Genomic DNA, 22,199 nt, shown 5'->3' with positions numbered 1-22,199 from the left:
TTGTCTGCTCATTCCCCGTATGTGAACCCTTTTATGCTTTTATGTACATCTATATGAACTTTTGTATATTGAATACTTAATAAAATTTGTATTTTATTGGATTTACACTCAGTTGTTTTTGTTTATCAAAGTTATAGATATAGGTCATCAATAATAGTTCAGTGGGTATCTGACTCCCTGCCCATCAGCTATATGAAGAGGCCGTAGCACTATGGAGAGCACAGCATCATCTTCATTATCTACGAGACCCCGCTCTGTGTAAAGTAGCAACTTTTATTGGTACTGCAACTAAGGCTGTAATCACAAGAGTGCATAAAATCTGATGCGAGAGCATCGGATGCGATATGCCAATAACCCTGTGCTCCATCTTTGCTGCAAGCGGGAACCTAGTATCAGTGTTGTCTGCTCCCATCCTCTCGCATGACAGAATCGCAGCTCAGGTGCAGAGTGGATGGAAAAAGTAATTTCTCCATCTCCTCTATTACCTGTCTCGGCGTATATCGGACTGCACTGGGATGACATCAGAATGCAGTCCAATGTTTCACATGCATCCATAGACTCACTGCCTGTCGCAGCATGCAGCTATTGTTCTCATGTCCAATCGACATGAGAAAATAATCACAGATTTGAGCTGCACCATAGAGTAACACTGGGCCGAGTGCTATGGGATGTTTTATCTCATAGCACTCAGCCATGTTATATGCTTGTATGACCTCGGCCTTAGAGCAATAAATAGGACTGAACTGTTATACTTGGCCTTCTGAGACTGTATGTTATATAGTCGTGTTACGCTCGCCTCACGTCTTGTAATCTACAGGTTCACACAGATTGCATTTTCACGATGCAACAAGTGGGCCTGTGCTCCTTCAAATGCCAGGGCTGAATTTTAGTCCCAGTCAGGCCCAGATCACACCTGTACCTACCAAGCAGCAAAAGCCAAGATAGATGATTTCAATTGCAGACTGAATACAATACAATGCCTTCCATATATAGGTGGAGATGATGTAGCAGAGTTGGTCAAGTTAAATCAAGCCATATGTATTTGGCATTTGAAATGTGCAACTTGGACCAAGAAAAAGCTAATGCAGAGCAACCAAAGTTGAAAAAAGCATTCAAATATGGCTTTGAAAAGACAACTTGCTTTGGTTTCAATTCAGTCTGTTTTTTGAAACCTTATCTCTCCTGACGTTGGGTATTGTAATGAACGAGCATGCATACCCCCCTCCCTACCTGTCTGCTGAGGCTATAATAACATGCAGAAATAGTAGGTATGTCACCATGGAACAGACGGACCAACAGTTATAGGGAAGTTTATTTACAGGGAATGACACTGGTGAAATTAACAGTGTGGAAATGAATATAATGTGAATGGGTTTAGCAAACGGTCAAAAAGCATAAACAGTATTTAACAGTAATAAGTTTTACCTTAAGAAAATAACTTATCAGTCTGCTGGGGTCTTGTTTGAAGGTGTCACTCTTCTCCAATGTTGGCGCCGAGTCACCAGCAGCGCTTGTAGTCCGTAGTACTCTGGATCCTGAGACTTTAACGATGTCTAGTTGGGGTACGAGGGGTTACTGCGGGAGCCAGGGGGGTATGAGACTGATGATATCCTTTTTGCTCCAAGTATAGAATCATAGAATCGTAGAGTTGGAAGGGACCTCCTGGGCCATCTGGTCCAACCCCCTGCTCAAAGCAGGATTCGCTAAATCATCCCAGTCAGATGTCTGTCCAGCCTCTGTTTGAAGACTTCCATTGAAGGAGAACTCACCACTTCTTGTGGCAGCCTATTCCACTCATTGATCACTCTAACTGTCAAAAAGTTTTTTTCTAATATCTAATCTGTGTCTCCTCCCATTCAGTTTCATCCCATTGCTTCTAGTCTTTCCTTGTGCAAATGAGAATAAAGTTGATCCTTCTACAATGTGACAGCCCTTTAGATATTTGTAGACAGCTATTAAGTCTCCTCTCAGTCTTCTCTTTTGCAAACTAAACATTCCCAAATCCTGCAACCTTTCCGCATAAGACAGGGTTTGCAGACCAGTCACCATTCTGGTCGCTCTTTTTTGAACTTGCTCCAGTTTGTTGATGTCTTTTTTAAAATGTGGTGCCCAAAACTGGACACAATATTCCAGATGAGGTCTGACCAAAGAGGAGTAGCGGGAAATAATGACCTCACGTGATCTAGACTGTATGCTTCTGTTAATACATCCTAGAATTGCATTTGCCTTTTTTGCAGCTGCATCACACTGTTGACTCATATTCAGTCTGTGATCTATTAGTATACCCAAGTCTTTTTCACATGTGCTGTCACTTAGCCCTATTCCTCCCATTCTGTATATGCTTTTTTCATTTTTATTGCCCAGATGTAGTACTTTGCATTTCTCCCTGTTAAAAACCATTCTGTTAGTTGCTGCCCACTTCTCCAGTTTATTTAAATCTTTTTGAATCCTCTCTCTCTCTTCTCTAGTATTAGCTATCCCTCCTAGCTTTGTGTCATCAGCAAATTTAATCAGTTTACCCTCAATTCCTTCATCTAAATCGCTCTCAGCTGTCCTACCTTCCTGTTTCTGGGTGCTAGAGTGTCCCCCGGGGAACCTGCTGCCCTTGTCAATGGTTCAGGGCACGAAGGAGAGGAGGGAACTCTCCCTCGGCTCTTCCTGTACTTCACTGTTATGAATGAGTCACCGTAGGAGGCAGACACAAAAATAGAAGCTACAGTCATGGCCAAAAGTATTGACACCCCTGCAATTCTGTCAGATAATACTCAGTTTCTTCCTGAAAATGATTGCAAACACAAATTCTTTGGTATTATTATCTTCATTTAATTTGTCTTAAATGAAAAAACACAAAAGAGAATGAAGGAAAAAGCAAAACATTGATCATTTCACACAAAACTCCCAAAATGGGCCAGACAAAAGTATTGGCACCCTCAGTCTAATACTTGGTTGCACAACCTTTAGCCAAAATAACTGCGACCAACCGCTTCCGGTAACCATCAATGAGTTTCTTACAATGATCTGCTGGAATTTTAGACCATTCTTCTTTGGCAAACTGCTCCAGGTCCCTGATATTTGAAGGGTGCCTTCTCCAAACTGCAATTTTTAGATCTCTCCACAAGTGTTCTATGGGATTCAGGTCTGGACTCATTGCTGGCCACCTTAGAAGTCTCCAGTGCTTTCTCTCAAACCATTTTCTAGTGCTTTTTGAAGTGTATTTTGGATCATTGTCCTGCTGGAAGACCCATGACCTCTGAGGGATACCCAGCTTTCTCACAGTGGGCCCTACATTAAGCTGCAAAATTTGTTGGTAGTCTTCAGACTTCATTATGCCATGCACACGGTTAAGCAGTCCAGTGTCAGAGGCAGCAAAGCAACCCCAAAACATCAGGGAACCTCCGCCATGTTTGACTTTAGGGACCGTGTTCTTTTCTTTGAATGCCTCTTTTTTTCTCCTGTAAACTCTATGTTGATGCCTTTGCCCAAAAAGCTCTACTTTTGTCTCATCTGACCAGAGAACATTCTTCCAAAATGTTTTAGGCTTTTTCAGGTAAGTTTTGGCAAACTCCAGCCTGGCTTTTTTATGTCTCGGGGTAAGAAGTGGGATCTTCCTGGGTCTCCTACCATACAGTCCCTTTTCATTCAGACACCGACGGATAGTACGGGTTGACACTGTTGTACCCTCGGACTGCAGGGCAGCTTGAACTTGTTCGGATGTTAGTCGAGGTTCTTTATCCAACATCCGCACAATCTTGAGTTGAAATCTCTTGTCAATTTTTCTTTTCCGTCCACATCTAGGGAGGTTAGCCACAGTGCCATGGGCTTTAAATTCTTGATGACACTGCACACGGTAGACACAGGAACATTCTGGTCTTTGGAGATGGACTTGTAACCTGGAGATTGCTCATGCTTCCTCACAATTTGGTTTCTCAAGTCCTCAGACAGTTCTTTGGTCTTCTTTCTTTTCTCCATGCTCAATGTGGTACACACAAGGACACAGGACAGAGGTTGAGTCAACTTTAATCCATGTCAACTGGCTGCAAGTGTGATTTAGTTATTGCCAACACCTGTTAGGTGCCACAGGTAAGTTACAGGTGCTGTTAATTACACAAATTAGAGAAGCATCACATGATTTTTTGAACAGTGCCAATACTTTTGTCCACCCTCTTTTTTATGTTTGGTGTGGAATTATATCCAATTTGACTTTAGGACAATTCTTTTTGTGTTTCTTCATTTAAGACAAATTAAATGAAGATAATAATAACAAAGAATTTGTGTTTGCAATCATTTTCAGGAAGAAACTGAGTATTATCTGACAGAATGGCAGGAGTGTCAATACTTTTGGCCATGACTGTACGTCCAGAAAACCAGAGAAGTTGGCAACTATCAGGTTGCAGACCCCTGAACCTATCAACACAACTAGCAGTAGCCGTGGGGGGTTCCTACGGTGCCCTAGACCCCTCGATCACAGCCAGAGAGCTAAATAGCCTAAAGACAGAAAAGGAAATCTAAACTGCCCCAGAGCAGACCCCAAAGCAAAAGGCAGCCCCCAACATATAATGACGGTGAAGCAAGATGAAAAAACACTCACACAGACAGAAAGATAGGCTGAGCAAGCAATGGGGCCCAAAACTAACTAAACAGGACAGGAAAGGAAGGTTGCTGTCTGCAATCTGCAAAAACCCTATCAAAGACATTAGCCAGCAAGCTGATATGGAAAAAGACCCTGAAGCAGCTAGGCTTCAAAACTAAATCAGCACTCAGGTATTTTCAGAAGACAGAGCTAAAGGAATTCAGCTCACCCCAGCAGGGAATGGCAGAAATCCAGAAAAACAAAGCAAAACAAGGCAAAGCAAAAATGCAAAAGGCAGAGCAGAAAACTTAGCTTTAGATGAGCAGGAATTCAGATTGGTCTCCAAGGATCCCACAGAGAAATCACCCGCAGGGCAGAAGGGCGTCGGCGGCCTTATATCCAGTCAGTAACTCCACTCAGCCAGTCATCATCATTAGGCTCAGATGTTTGATAATCAGGCTCACTACCTTTCTTTACCAGAAGAGGGAGTTCATCGGGCCTCAGTAGTGAAGGGGAAAATGAACTCACAACACTTCACTCCCTTACATTCTCCCTCCCTGTGAGCTCGCCATTCCATAGGAGAGAGTTTCTGGAGCTCCTGCTAGCAATCTTCCAGACCTTGTACAATTTGCCAGATGAATTCGTCCTGATTGTAGCGTATGGGGGGTACACCTGCCATTGAACGTTCAGAGCGTCTTAGATCAGTAGAGGTTGAAGAATCAGCCACTAGGAAAGTGGAAGTCGAAGTTTCCTCGGTTATTTCTGTAGTCTCAGGCATCACTGGTTCAGCTGCCGTGGGCATCGGGGCAGCTGGTACCACTCGAGGGTCCCGAGACAAGCAGGGTTGCAGCTTATTCCGATGTAGTGTACGGGTGGGAAGCTCTTCACCTGTTTCAGGTTGAATCTCATAGACGGGTCCCCGTCTGCTGAGTAGTCGCTTCACCCTGTACGGGCTCTTTTCTCACCGAAACTCCAACTTGTTGTGGGGGCGCTTTTCCCTTACTAAGGCCGGTTTCACATTAGCGCTTTTTCAGCGCGCGCACGGCCGGGGGTAGCTCCGCCCCCGAGCCGGCTCTCTGCCCGGCGTGCCCGCCCCTTGCTTGTAGCGCCGCCTACTAGCGGACAGCGGCGCCTGCGATCGGCGCACCCTATCTTTAGCATAGGGTGCGCAGATCGTGCGCAGGCCGTGCGCTAGTTGCGCCTTGACCTGCGCTGCGCACTTTTGACGGTGCGCCGTGCGCGCCAAAATCAAACTTTTTGGATTTTGGCGCGCACGGCGCACCGTCAAAAGTGCGCAGCGCAGGTCAAAGCACAACTAGCGCACGGCCTGCGCACGATCTGCGCACCCTATGCTAAAGATAGGGTGCGTCGATCGCAGGCGCCGCTGTCCGCTAGTAGGCGGCGCTACAAGCAAGGGGCGGGCACGCCGGGCAGAGAGCCGGCTCGGGGGCAGAGCTACCCCCGGCCGTGCGCGCGCTGAAAAAGCGCTAATGTGAAACCGGCCTAAGACGGTGGGTGTGCAGAAATGTATCACACATTGCAGCAGCTTCACACCTGTACCTACCAAGCAGCAAAAGCCAAGATAGATGATTTAAACTGCAGACTGAATACAATACAATGCCTTCCATATACTGTATAGGTGAGTAATTGATGTAGCAGAGTTGGTCAAGTTAAATCAAGCCAAATGCATTTGGCATTTGAAATGTGCAACTTGGACCAAGAAAAAACTAATGCAGAGGAACCAAAGTTGAAAAAAGCATTCAAATATTGCTTTGAATAGGCAACTTTCTGTGGTTTCAATTCAAATCAGTCTGTTTTTGGAAACCTTATCTCTCCTGATGCTGGGTATCGTAACCAATGAGTGTGCATACCCACCTCCCTACCTGTCTACTGAGGCTCTCTCAGCAGACTGAAGCTGGCTGCTTCCGCACAGCTGGAAGACAGTCTGTACCGCCCATTGTGACACGTGTTCCATTGTCTCCCTCTTGTGGCCTACCTAAATACCTACCTTCACCTGAGTGTCCTATTGACTTACAACAGCCAGGTGTGTCACAATGGAACAATTGGAACACGTGTCACAATGGGTGGCCCAGACTGTCTACCAGCTGTGCTACCAAAGTTGAGAAGTGGGAGATGAATTGGCGGTATTAGTTGATAAATCCAAAAAAATGATGCACCGTCTTAAGGGAATGAGGCTCCTGCCAATCCATGACCGCCTGTAGCTTGGCAGGATCCATGGCCAATCCTTGGGGGTTGATGATATAGCCCAGGAAAGGACTCCTGCTCAAACACACACTACTTCAACTTAGCGTAGAGGGAGTTTGCCCGTAGGAGGTCGAAGACTTTGCAAACATCTCTCCGGTGGGAGTCAATATCTGGAGAGTAGACGAAAATATTATCCAGATAGACTACAACTGAGGTGGTGAGCATATCCCGGAAGATGTCGTTCACAAAGTATTGGAAGACAGCCAGAGCATTACAAAGCCCGAATAGCATCACCAGGTATTCATAGTGCCCATCCCTGATGTTAAATGCGGTCTTCCATTCATCCCCCTCACGGATGCGTATCAGGTTGTAGGCACCCTGCAGATCAAGCTTAGTAAAAACCCTCGCTCCCCGCAACCTATCTAAAAGCTCCAATATCAGGGGCAGAGGGTACTTGTTCTTAATGGTAATGGCGTTAAGACCCCTGTAGTCTATGCACAGATGTAGCACCCCGTTCTTCTTTTGTTCAAAGAAGAACCCCGCCCCTGCAGGTGACACTGACTTTCTAATGAATCCTCTTGCCAGATTCTCCTGGATGTACTGAGACATTGACTGTCAACGGGAGAGAGAGGATAAACCTGACCGCGGGGAGGCTCAGCACCAGGCAAGAGGTCAATAGAACTGTTGTAGGGATGGTGAGGCGGAAGAATCTCCGCTGCCTTCTTGGTGAACATGTCCGCATTGGACCAAAAGTGGTTGGGGAGAGAGGAAAGATCTGCGGTTACCTCTGTAGAAGCAACTTGAAGGCACTCCTGACATCTACCCTCACAGGATTTACTCCATCCCAGAATTCTCCCAGAAGAACACTTTATATGAGGGGTGTGATAGCTTAGCCATGGCATCCCTAAGAGAACCTCATCAATGCCCTCAGGCATGACTAGCAGATGATCTCCAGATGGCATGGAGACATGGATAGAGTAAATAGGATGGTCTGATGTGTTATCTGTGAGGGTAATGTCGACCCATTTATCACCCGTATGGTCACTGGCTTGGCGAGCATCACCAGTGGAATTGCGTGCCATCGGGAGAAGGCAGAAGACATAAATTTGCCCTCCATCCCGGAATTCACGCAAAGCTCTACCACCTGGGTGGATGGGCCAATACCGATAGTCCCCCTAAAGTTGAGCTTAGAGGATGGCATTGCTGCGTCTAGTGAACCAGCTCCTAATGACACTAAGCGTGGACGTTCCATCGCTCGCTGAGGACACCTAGAGGCGATATTTCCTCACTGCTGGCATATCCGACAGACCATGCATGTACGAGCGGTCTGGGACTTAGATCCCGCCCGCGTCACCTCCATGGCCTCAAGTGGCTCGGATGTCTGGGCCGGGTATTCCAGGGGTTTGGCGAAGCTGGGAGCCATCTGAAACCTCTGCCTGCACTGGGCTCATTCCAACCTTCGCTCATTAAAATGAAGGTCAATTCGAGTAGAGACCGCTATTAGCTCCTCCAGTGTGGCAGGAATCTCCCTAGTGGCCAGAGCATTCTTACATGGTCAGCCAGCCCCCTCCAAAACACGGGAATGAGGACTTTATCCGGCCACTCCAGCTTGGAAGCCTGGGTCCGGAAATGGGTAGCAAATTGGCTGACCGTGGACGAACCCTGTGTAGATGCCAATTGGAGCGCTGTTTCGTGGGTGACTCGAGGTCCCAAAAAGACCTGTTTCAGAGTGTTCAGAAACTGTGAAGCACTCTGCACTGCATGATCGTCACACTCCCACAATGTCGTGGCCCACTCCAACGCCCTGTCCAATGAGAGAGGTATTATGAATCCCACCTTGGCCCACTCTGAGGGGAAACGTGCAGCCAGAAGCACAAGGTGTATAGTACACTGGCTCACGAATCCCCTACATTACTGGCTATCACCAGAAAACTTATCTGGCAACGGGAGACAGGATAATGTCGGAACAGGTGGGGCATTGGACAAAGTGGCTACAGCGATGCTAGCAGCCTGAGCAGCTACTGTGGTAACATCCACGGCTGTGGTTGTGCACTCAAAAGCCGCCAACCTACCCTCCAGCTGCTGAATGTACCGCTGTAGTTGCTGTTCATCCGCCATTACGAGCCAAACCCTGGCGCTAGCATAATGTTAGGGCTGGCAGAACGCACCAAGTAATAAAGATGATGGTAAGGTGCGTTCGTAGCCCGGGGTCCATCGTGCAGAGGTGGTAAGCTGCTGCTTGGTAATGGTGGAGGGACTAGTAGTGGGAATGTGGACAGAGCAGAAGACATTGCCGGACACACATCAGGGGATCAACTGACATTACAGAACACCAGTAACACAGGAACAAGTGTTGATTGTGCAGACCGCACTTTTGAGCAGCAACTGGCTGTGTTGGAGGCCAAGGTAAATACTAGAGACACTGAAGCCAGAGGATTGAAATTTTTGATGTTTTTCTACTCCTCTCAACAGCCCAAACAAGACTATAAAAGGATGAGCTTGCAACTACTTTACTTTTGGAGAAAATTATTTATTATTCAATAGGGCCCAATAGCAAAAACCAGCGGTTTGAATGAATTCACATTTCTTAATAGAATCATGCAGGATTGAAATTTTTGATGTTTTTCTACTCCTCACAACAGCCCAAACAAGTTTCTAAAAGGATGAGTTTGCAACTACTTTACTTTTGGAGAAAATTCAAAACATTCATTATTCAATAGGTACCAATAGCAAAAAGCAGTGGTTTGAATGAACACTCACATTTCTTGGTAGAATCGTGCATGTTTAAAATTTTTGATGCTTTTCTACTCCTCTCATGAGCCTAAACAAGACTGTAGAAGAATGAGTTTGCAACTACTTTACTTTTGGAGAAAATTCAAAACATTCCTTATTCAACAGGGTCTAATAGCAAAAAGCAGCGTTTTGAATGAACAATCACAGTTCTTGGTAGAATCGTGCAGGATTGAAATTTTTGATGCTTTTCAACTCCTCTCATGAGCCCAAACAAGTTTCTAAAAGGATGAGCTTGCAACTACTTTACTTTTGGAGAAAATTCAAAACATTCATTATTCAATTGAGCTCAATAGCAAAAAGCAGCGTTTTGAATGAACAATCACATTTCTTGGTAGAATCATGCAGGATTGAAATTTTTGATGGTTTTTTACTCCTCTCAACAGCCCAAACAAGTTTCTAAAAGGATGAGTTTGCAACTACTTTACTTTTGGAGAAAATTCAAAACATTCATTATTCAATAGGGCCCAAAATAGCAAAAAGCAGCGGTTTGAATGAACACTCACTGTTATGAAGAATCACCATAGGAGGCAGACACAAAAATAGAAGCTACGTCCAGAGAAGTTGGCAACTATCAGATTGCAGACCCCTGAACCTATCAACACAACTAGTAGTAGCCGTGGGGGGTTCCTACGGTGCCCTAGACCCCTCGATCACAGCCGGAGAGCTAAATAGCCTAAAGACAGAAAAGGAAATCTAAACTGCCCCAGAGCAGACCCCAAAGTAAAAGGCAGCCCCCAACATATAATGACGGTGAAGCAAGATGAAAAAACACTCACACAGATAGAAAGATAGGCTGAGCAAACGATGGGGCCCAAGCTAAACTAAACAGGACAGGAAAGGACGGTTTCTGTCTGCAATCTGCCAAAAACCCTATCAAAGAAATAAGCCATCAGCTGATATGGAAAAAGACCCTGAAGCAGCTAGGCTTCAAAAACTATATCAGCACTCCGGTATTTTCAGAAGACAGAGCTAAAGGAATTCAGCTCACCCCAGCAGGAAATGGCAGAAATCCAGAAAAACAAAGCAAACAAAGTCAAAGCACAAATGCAAAAAGCAGCGCAGAAAAACTTAGCTTTAGAAGAGCAGGAATTCAGACTGGTCTCCAAGAATCCCACAGAGAAATCACCCGCAGGGCAGGAGGGTGTCGGCAGCCTTATATCCAGTCCATAACTCCACTCAGCCAGTCATCATCATTAGGCTCAGGTGCCTGATAATCAGGCTCACTACCTTTCCTTACAAGAAGAGGAAGTTCATCGGGCCTCAGTAGTGAAGGGGAAAATGAACTCACAACAGTACCTCCCCCTTGAGGAGGGGTCACCGAACCCTCAACCACGCCACCAGGGTGATCATGGTGAGCCCGATGGAAGGCACGCACCAATCTTTTGGCATGAATATCAGAGGCAGAGACCCAGGAATTATCCTCCTGACCATAACCCTTCCACTTAACCAAATACTGGAGTCTCCGTCTCGCCAGACGAGAATCCAATACTTTTTCTACCTCATATTCCATGTTACCTTTAACCAATACAGGGTCTGGAGGTGCCACCCCCGGAACAAAAGGTTCAACAAACCTCTTCAACAGAGACTTATGAAACACATTATGGATTTTAAATGTGACAGGAAGAGCCAAATGAAAAGAGACCGGATTAATAATCTCTAAAATCTTGTAAGGTCCAATAAATCTAGGCTTAAACTTAGGAGAAGCCACCTTCATAGCAATATTTTTTGATGATAACCACACCATATCACCAACTTTAAACTGAGGACCAATGGTCCTATGTCGGTTGGAAAACCGCTGGGCCTTTTCCTGGGAGAGAGATAACTTATCTACCACTTGGTCCCAGATCCGGTGCATTCTCTGCACCACAGTGTCAACACCTGGACAGGCAGAGGGCTCCACCTGCCCTGAAGAGAATCGAGGATGAAACCCAAAGTTACAAAAAAAAGGTGACATCAAAGTGGCAGAACTAGCTCTATTATTTAAAGCAAATTCGGCCAAGGGCAAAAATGAAACCCAATCATCCTGATCAGCGGAAATAAAGCATCTCAAATATGACTCCAAGGTCTGGTTTGTTCTCTCTGTCTGCCCATTGGTCTGAGGGTGAAAAGCAGAGGAGTAGGACAACTGAATTCCCAGCTTGGAACAGAAAGTTCTCCAAAATCTAGACACAAACTGAACTCCTCTGTCAGATACAATGTTCTCAGGAATCCCGTGCAAGCGAACCACCTGTTGAAAAAACAGGGGCACCAACTCAGAGGAAGACGGCAACTTAGGGAGTGGTACAAGATGAACCATCTTAGAGAACCTATCACAAATCACCCAAATAACAGTCATCCTTTGAGAGACAGGCATATCAGAGATGAAATCCATTGAAATATGGGTCCATGGCCTCTTGGGGACAGGCAAAGGCATCAACAACCCACTAGAGCGAGAACACGATTTAGACCGGGAGCACGTCCCACAGGACTGCACAAAATTCCTGACATCACGAGACAAGGAGGGCCACCAAAAGGACCGACTCACAAGATCTCTAGTACCAAAAATACCTGGATGACCAGCCAAAGCAGAGCAATGAACTTCAGACATCACTCTCTTCTTCCACTGGTCAGGAACATACAACTTTCCACTGGGACAACGCTCAGGTTTGTCCTCCTGCAACTCTTCCAGAGCACGTCTCAAATCGGGCGAGATGGCAGAAAGAACTACCCCTTCGCCTAAGATGGTAGCAGGCTTGGTCACCACAGGAGAATCCGCAAAGAAGCTCCAAGAGAGGGCGTCAGCCTTGACATTCTTAGTTCCAGGAAGGAAAGAAACCACAAAATCCAAACGTGTAAAAAACAAGGCCCACCTAGCCTGTCTAGGGTTCAAGTGCTTAGCCGACTCTAGGTAAATCAAATTCTTGTGGTCAGTGAGGACCACGACTTGATGCTTAGCTCCCTCCAACCAATGTCTCCACTCCTCAAATGCCCATTTCATGGCCAACAGTTCCCGATTCCCCACATCATAGTTACGTTCAGATGGAGAGAACTTTCGGGAAAAGAAAGCACAGGGATTCATTTTAGATGTTACAGGATCCTTTTGGGACAAAACAGCTCCTGCACCAATCTCAGAAGCATCCACCTCTACCTGGAACGGAAGTGAGACATCAGGTTGCCACAAAACCGGGGCGGAGGTGAATCTTCGCTTCAGCTCCTGAACGGAAGAAACAGCCTCCGGAGACCAATTTAACACATCAGCACCCTTCTTAGTCAAATCAGTCAATGGCTTGGAAATACTAGAAAATTGTGCTATAAATTTCCGATAAAAATTAGCAAAACCCAAAAACTTCTGGAGAGCCTTCAAAGAAGTGGGCTGAACCCAATCGTAAATGGCCTGTACCTTGGCCGGGTCCATTTCGATAGTTGACGGAGACAAAATAAATCCCAAAAAAGAAATCCTCTGTACTCCAAAAAGGCATTTAGATCCTTTGACATACAGGGAATTCTCCCTCAAGATCTGGAACACAGTCCGTATATGTTCCACATGAGAATCCCAATCCTTGGAGAATATCAAAATATCATCCAGATAGATAATCAAAAATTTATCGACAAAATCTCGGAAAATATCGTTCATGAAGCACTGGAAGACAGAAGGGGCATTAGTGAGCCCAAAAGGCATCACCAGGTACTCAAAATGTCCCTCCGGAGTATTAAACGCCGTCTTCCATTCATCCCCATGCTTAATGCGAATAAGATTATACGCCCCCCTGAGGTCAAGCTTGGTAAACCAGCAAGCACCTTTAACTCTAGAGAATAGATCCGAAATCAGGGGTAACGGATACTGATATTTAACAGTAATTTTGTTGAGGGCATGATAATCAATACAAGGTCTTAATGATCCATCCTTTTTGGCTACAAAAAAAAACCGGCACCTAAGGGTGACGAGGATGGTCTAATATGACCCTTCTCCAACGCCTCCTTAATATAGGATCGCATAGCCTCGTGCTCGGGTACAGATAAATTGAAGAGCCGACCCTTGGGAAATTTACACCCCGGGCTCAGTTCAATTGCACAGTCATAACTCCTATGAGGAGGCAGAGATGCAGACTCATTTTCACTAAATACATCATAAAAGTCCGCCAAATAATCAGGAACATCATGCGACTGAGGAGAGGTGGAAAACACCGGAGCCTCACTAAAGGCACACCGACAACCCCAACTCACCACAGACACAGATTTTCAATCCAAAACTGGATTATGAATTTGTAACCAGGGAAACCCCAGAACAATGGTATCATGCAGATTATGCAACACCAAAAATCTGCAATTTTCTTGATGGTCTGGGGCAACCCGCATTACCACCTGGGTCCAAAACTGAGGTTTATTTTTAGCCAAAGGAGTAGCATCAATCCCCCTCAAAGGGATAGGCGTCTGCAGAGGTGTCATTGGAAATCCACAACGTTTAGCAAAATCCAAGGTCATTAGGTTTAGGGCTGCTCCCGAATCCACAAAAGCCTTGGCGGAAAATGTGGACAGGGAGCAGATCAGAGTAATAGCCAAAAGAAACTTAGGTTGAACACCACCAACAGAAAACGTGTGTGCAAAGCGTTTCTCTCGTTTAGGACAGACAGAAATAATATGCGAGGCATCCCCACAGAAAAAACACAACTTATTACGCCTTCTGAACTCCTGACGCTGCTCTCTGGAGAAAACTCTATCACATTGCATAGGTTCAGACATTTGTTCAACAGGTGACAACACCTCTCGTGCAGTTTTGCGTTCGCGCAAACGCCGATCAACCTGAATGGCTAATGACATAGAATCGTCAAGACCAGAGGGAACAGGAAATCCCACCATAGTATCTTTTACGGCTTCTGAGAAACACTTCCGAAAGAGAGCAGCCAAGGCATTATCATTCCAGGTAGTAAGTACCGCCACTTTCGGAATTTTTGACCGTACAATTCTGCAGAATCCCGACCCTGGTTCAATGCCAGCAGGGTCTTTTCAGCCTGATCAATGGCATTAGGTTCGTCATACAACCCCAAGGCTTGAAAAAATGCGTTCACATTAGTCAGAATAGGATCATCTGGTTTCAAAGAAAATGCCCAATCCAGGGGATCGCCACGCAGCAAAGAGATGACAATTTTAACCTGCTGCGCGGAGCTCCCTGACGAGTTAGGCTTCAAGGCAAAAAATAATTTACAATTATTTTTGAAATTCAAAAATTTAGACCGATCCCCAAAAAATACATCAGGTGTAGGAATCTTTGGTTCAGTAGCATGTGAATGAGCAAGGTAGGCGGAAATTCCCCGCACTTCCGCAGCGAGCTGCTCCACACGATTAGACAATTGCTTTATCTCCATTGAGAGAAAAAAAAAAAATTCCACCTACGGCCTCAGATATAGAGGAAAAAATATACGCACCTTTTTTTTTTTTTTTTTTTTTACAATTCTTTCCTGCTATTGAGTACCCTAGGATCTGCGGTATGGCGGGTGATTCTGTTATGAAGAGTCACCGTAGGAGGCAGACACAAAAATAGAAGCTACGTCCAGAGACGTTGGCAACTATCAGATTGCAGACCCCTGAACCTATCAACACAACTAGCAGTAGCCGTAAGGGGTTCCTACGGTGCCCTAGACCCCTCGATCACAGCCGGAGAGCTAAATAGCCTAAAGACAGAAAAGGAAATCTAAACTGCCCCAGAGCAGACCCCAAAGTAAAAGGCAGCCCCCAACATATAATGACGGTGAAGCAAGATGAAAAAACACTCACACAGATAGAAAGATAGGCTGAGCAAACGATGGGGCCCAAGCTAAACTAAACAGGACAGGAAAGGACGGTTGCTGTCTGCAATCTGCCAAAAACCCTATCAAAGAAATAAGCCAACAGCTGATATGGAAAAAGACCCTGAAGCAGCTAGGCTTCAAAAACTATATCAGCACTCCGGTATTTTCAGAAGACAGAGCTAAAGGAATTCAGTTCACCCCAGCAGGGAATGGCAGAAATCCAGAAAAACAAAGCAAACAAAGTCAAAGCACAAATGCAAAAAGCAGCGCAGAAAAACTTAGCTTTAGAAGAGCAGGAATTCAGACTGGTCTCCAAGGATCCCACAGAGAAATCACCCGCAGGGCAGGAGGGCGTCGGCAGCCTTATATCCAGTCCGTAACTCCACTCAGCCAGTCATCATCATTAGGCTCAGGTGCCTGATAATCAGGCTCACTACCTTTCCTTAACAGAAGAGGGAGTTCATCAGGCCTCAGTAGTGAAGAGGAAAATGAGCTCACAACAACTCACATTTCTTGGTAGAATCGTGCAGGATTGAAATTTTTGATGTTTTTCTACTCCTCTCATGAGCCCAAACAAGACTCTAAAAGGATGAGCTTGCAACTACTTTATTTTTGGAAAAAATTCAAAACATTCATAATTCAATAGAGCCCAATAGCAAAAGCAGCGTTTTGAATGAACAATCACATTTCTTGGTAGAATCATGCAGGATTTAAATTTTTGATGTTTTTTTTACTCCTCTCAACAGCCCAAACAAGTTTCTAAAAGGATGAGTTTGCAACTACTTTACTTTTGGAGAAAATTCAAAACATTTTCAGGTATTCCTCTGAATTTAAGGTTATTTCTTCTACTTCTGTCCTCTTGCTCTATTTACTTTGATTTTAGAAAGGTAACCTCTTTTTCTAAGGCATAGTGTTCATCTATTAAGGTTTTATGAGACTTAACCATTTCCTCCATTTTGGATTCTAGGTGATCCACTCTCTGGCCCAGACTGTCTATATTATTTTGGAGGTTTGTATTATATCCCTCTATTTGTTTTTGGAATGTCTTTGCTAGCAGGCATATCATGTTCTTTATGAATAATTCTGAGGCTGCATTGCTAGTGGCCTCTACCTCCATTAGTACTTGTAGAATGCTCTCAGATACAGGTTTGTCTGAGGAGAGCGAGTCCTCCAACTGTGATTCATGTTGCAGCTCAGCAGAGCTGCGGCTCTTTTGTGATTCAGGGGATGATTTCCTCTGCGGCGGCGTTAGAGGGGTGTCTGATATATTAGATATATCTGGGCAAGAAGAGGCATTTCTCATTGTGTTTGTTTCATTTATTGCAGCGGTGAGCGTTGCTGCTGCACTAGATTTCATGGGCTGCGCTAGATTCTGGCTTAAGGTACGCAATTTGCGTACCTGTTGCGTAATCCCGCTTGTCCCCCGGTCAGTCTCGCGATATTTCGCTGGTTTCTTCACAGCGCTATCTTTGATATTAAAATTACCGCTTTCTTTATCAAATGGAGCGGCGGTTTTAGCGGGGGTGGGGGCAGACTTAACCCCTGACTTGTATGCCGCATGTTTCAGCCTCTGTGGCGTTCTCTCCTGCTGTGCGCCGCTCAGGCTGGGGCTGCAGGCTGTGGCTGCTGTGAGGCGGGCGCCATCTTGGCTCCTCAGCATAAGGGGAGAGCGCTCCAGTTTTCTTGCTTTTTCTGCTATTTTACTGAGCGGATCCATATTCTGAGGGTACCGTTGGTGTCAGTGGAGCTTCCGCAACCCCTCCACGCCAGTCCTGGTTTAATTAACGCTTTCTGTCACCGCTTGGCAGGCTGCCCTGGAGAGGAGCACAGAGCTCAGACTTCCATACAGCTCAGACGCTGGCCACGCCCCCCAATGTTTTGAATTTTCTCCAAAAGTAAAGTAGTTGCAAACTCATCCTTTTAAGAAACTTGTTTGGGCTGTTGAGAGGAGTAATAAAAACATCAAAAATTTCAATCCTGCATGATTCTACCAAGAAATGTGATTTGTTCATTCAAACCGCTGCTATTTTGGGCCCTATTGAATAATGAATGTTTTGAATTTTCTCCAAAAGTAAAGTAGTTGCAAGCTCATCCTTTTAGAGTCTTGTTTGGGCTCATGAGAGGAATAGAAAAACATCAAAAATTTCAATCCTACAAGATTCTACCAAGAAATGTGAGTGTTTATTCAAACCGCTGGTTTTTGCTATTTTGTGCCCTATTGAATAATGAATGTTTTGAATTTTCTCAAAAAGTAAAGTAGTTGTAAACTCATCCTTTTAGAAACTTGTTTGGGCTCTTGAGAGGAGTAGAAAAACATCAAAAATTTCAATCCTGCACGATTCTACCAAGAAATGTGATTGTTCATTCAAAACGATGCTTTTGCTATTGGGCTATATTGAATAATGAATGTTTTGAATTTTCTCCAAAAGTAAAGTAGTTGCAAACTCATCCTTTTAGAAACTTGTTTGGGCTGTTGAGAGGAGTAAAAAAACAAAGAAATGTGATTGTTCATTCAAAACGCTGTTTTTTGCTATTGGGCCCTATTGAATAATGAATGTTTTGAATTTTCTCCAAAAGTAAAGTAGTTGCAAGCTCATCCTTTTAGAGTCTTGTTTGGGCTCATGAGAGGAATAGAAAAACATCAAAAATTTCAATCCTACAAGATTCTACCAAGAAATGTGAGTGTTTATTGAAACCGCTGGTTTTTGCTATTTTGTGCCCTATTGAATAATGAATGTTTTGAATTTTCTCAAAAAGTAAAGTAGTTGTAAACTCATCCTTTTAGAAACTTGTTTGGGCTCTTGAGAGGAGTAGAAAAACATCAAAAATTTCAATCCTACAAGATTCTACCAAGAAATGTGAGTGTTCATTCAAACCTATGGTTTTTGCTATTTTGGGGCCTATTGAATAATGAATGTTTTGAATTTTCTCCAAAAGTATAGTTGCAAACTCATCCTCTTAGAAACTTGTTTGGGCTGTTGAGAGGAGTAAAAAAAACATCAAAAGTTTAAATCCTGCATGATTCTACCAAGAAATGTGATTGTTCATTCAAAATGCTGCTTTTGCTATTGGGCTCTATTGAATAATTAATGTTTTGAATTTGTTCTAAATATTCACTGTCATTACCAAGAATTATCCATGTTATATGGCCGGAACAAGATGCAGTGCCACCGACGGCGCGCAGGCAGGTAAATAGGATGGTTTTTTTTCTTAACAGGAATCATACATACAAAGATAGGGGATAAGGAGCCATGCAGACAATGACAGGGACGGGGGAACCATGCATACCACGGTAGGGATGAGTGGTCAATGCACACCCGGCTTATACTCAAGTCAATAAGTTCACCCAGGTTTTCGTGGCAAAAGTAGGTGCCTCGGCTTATACTCTGGTCGGCTAGACCTGGTCTGGTCTAGAGTCTCAGCAGTTACAAAACCTTTTACACAGGTGCCACTATCGCTCTCCTTCATTTTTTGTTTTTAACAATTTTTCCCTGGATCTGTAGCTGGATATTTCCTGCTTTTGAATTGCCTCCTATATACAGTATGAGCCTGCACATCGCTTCCTATATACAGTATGAGGCCGCATATAGCCTCCTATATACAGTATGAGGTCGCGTATAGCCTCCTATATACAGTATGAGCCTGCACATCGCTTCCCATATACAGTATGAGGCCACATATAGCCTATTTACAGTATGAGTCTGCACATAGTCTCCTATATACAGTATGAGCCTGCACATTGCTTCCTATATACAGTATGAGGCTGCATATAGCCTCCTATATACAGTATGAGCCTGCACAGCGCTTCCTATATACAGTATGAGTCTGCACATAGTCTCCTACATACAGTAGGAGGCCGCATATTGCCTCCTATATACAGTATGAGCCTGCACATCGCTTCCTATATACAGTATGAGGCCGCATATAGCCTCCTATATACAGTATGAGCACCCACATATAGCCTCCTGAATGCAGTGTTTATCTCCTATATACAGTATGAGCCTGCACATAGCCTCCTATATACAGTAGCAAAAAAAACATGATTGAATGAGAGTAATGGTTTTGGGTCCTTTCTGTAAAAATCGTATGGGTATCTTTTTAGTCTTGGTTTTAGTTTTCTGTTTTTAATTATTTTTTCCTGTGCTTATACTCCAGTTCTCTATCTTCGCATCGCAATATATGATCTGGCATGGAATTCATTGTTGAGGGCATTTCAAGATTTTTTGAAGAAACACTCCTCTCACAAGAAATCTACGGCTCTTTTCGTACCCATTGGGTCTTCAATATTTCATGTTATTTGTTCACATTTTTATTCATTTTTTCTTTTTTTGTTTATTTCATTTACATTTTTGTTTTATTTTTATATATATATTTTTCACTCATTTTTTATTTTTTTCACAATTTTCTTTGTATATTTGTGCTATGTATTATTCATTATACATAATTGTGTGTATAATTACTTTATGATATATGACATTTGATGTATGTATTGAATGCCATGTGTTATTTTTATGTACATTTGTTTTTTAACAGAGACATGATATATAGTTGTTATAGTTATATGATGCACATACACTTTCATATAGCCTGCATACACATTATGCTAATTGTTAAAAATTTTTTATTGCTTGCATAGTGTGCTTATAATTGACACATATGTGTGTGCCTTTGCACTCTATGTCAGGCATATTCACTTTAATGGTTCATACACACTGCTATAATTATTTCAGCATCATTATGTTTTATCCCCTCACTTTCAACACTTGCTATCACTTTAAATTGTGATTATTATTCTTCATAATTATTTTATTTTCTTGTCCTCACTTGAGCGCATGCCCAGTTCAGTCCTCCCTAGGAGCCTTCTGACGTGCTCAGTCTGGTATGTGGCTGTCTCTGGCTGTTTTGCAGCTTGAGCCGCTTTCATGCTGATGATAGACTCGCTGTACATAGTGGGGACTCAACAGCGCATGCGCCGATAATGCTGTGGACGTTTAGAACTGGATACTATTGACGTCATTGTGGACACTACAGCGCAGGTCCTGAATTTTATAAGCTTTATTAGGGAAAGCGGTTTATTGGTTGACCGCACTATATAAACTAGATCCGGGGCACTTGTAAACCACGCCTCCTGAGGAAGCTGCGGCGTAACGCGCGTAGGGGCGGCAGGTTTTACAGCGACATACACAGCACATGTAAGTTGTTACTTTCTAATGCAGTCCTTGTATCTTACTCTGTAATTTGCATAGACAGTTTTTACTCTGTGTACACTTAATGCCTACCAGGCTTATTTGATACAAGGCACTTATGCACTTTATATTCAACAGTTTACTCTGGGCACTTATTGTATGCAAAACCTTATCTGGGCATACATATTATGTATATGGAGAGTTTGCTGTTTACTATGCATTCTATTTGTGAAAGGAAAGCAAAGAAACTACATGTTTTATACAGATAAAAACTTTATTAACTGCTATATTGTGTTTATGTCTGCTGTAACTTGCATTTAGCATTTATGCTCTGTTAATTATTCTAAATAAATTATTTAGCTTGAAAAGTCTTAGTTACTCACCGGTTAACGGTATTTTTCGGAGTCCATGACAGCACCACCTGAGAGAGGGGATCCGCCCTTTAGGAACAGGAAACTTACAGATACAAAAAGGGCGGCACCTCTCTCACGCATCAGTTGGATTACAGAGCACAGAGGACCACAATGGTTAATAGCATAACTTATATACAATACTATACACAACTATTTAAATTACCCGTGTACGTATAAGAAGAAGTGCACACCCAAATTAAACTAAAGGGAGGGAATATACGGGTGCTGTCATGGACTCCGAAAAATACCGTTAACCGGTGAGTAACTAAGACTTTATTCGGTCGTCCATGACAGCACCACCTGAGAGAATTACAGAGAGTAATAACTACTTTAGGGAGGGACTACAGCCTGCAGCACCCTTATCCCAAAAGAGAGGTCTGTGGAAGCACCCAAGTCTAGCCTATAATGACTATAAAAGGTGCTCGGAGAGGACCAAGTAGCCGCCTTACATATCTGGTCAATGGAGACTTCTGATCTCTCGGCCCACGAGGTCGCCATGGCTCTGGTGGAATGTGCCCTCAGCTTCCCGGGTGGCGACCTGCCTTTTGAGGTGTATGCTAAGGCAATCGCTTCTCTAATCCACCTGGCTAGTGTATTCTTTGATACTCTACAACCTTTCCTAGGGCCTTGGTGGGAAATAAACAGGGCATCCTCTTTCTTCCAAGGATCGGTAGCTGCCACATATTCTATAAGGCACTTCCTAACATCCAGGGTATGTAGTTTCTCTTCCTTCTTATTAGCCGGATTAGGGAGGAAGGATGGAAGGACTACTTCCTGAGTCCTATGAAAGTTAGAAACCACTTTAGGTAAATACGCTGGATCAGGTGTGAGTATTGCTCATTTTTAATCTGTATATAAGGAGGACGCCTAGATAATGCCTGGATATCGCTAGCTCTGCGAGCAGAGGTTAGAGCTACCAGGAACGCTACTTTGAGGGATAGGTTTTTTATGGAAGCTGATGAAATAGGTTCGAATGGAGCTTCCGTCATGGCCGTGAGGACTAGATTCAAGTCCCATGGCATGAATCTATCCTTCACTACCGGCCTGGATCTTCCTGCTGCTTTAATGAATCTACTGATCCAGTAATTACTCGTGATGTTGCAGCTAAAGAGGGCCCCTAAGGCTGCTACTTGTACTTTAAGGGTACTAGTGGAAAGCCCCATGTCCAGACCTTTCTGAAGAAATTCTAAGATCTGATTTATAGGTGTTGAACCCCCAGCGACTATTCCCGAGCTGTGAAGGAATTTCTTCCAAATTCTAACATAGA

Source organism: Dendrobates tinctorius, unplaced genomic scaffold (genome assembly GCF_039654945.1).
Source record: "Dendrobates tinctorius isolate UK_male_01 unplaced genomic scaffold, ASM3965494v1 ptg000068l, whole genome shotgun sequence".
NCBI classification, from domain to species: Eukaryota; Metazoa; Chordata; class Amphibia; order Anura; family Dendrobatidae; genus Dendrobates; species Dendrobates tinctorius.
This window is presented reverse-complemented; position numbering follows the sequence as displayed.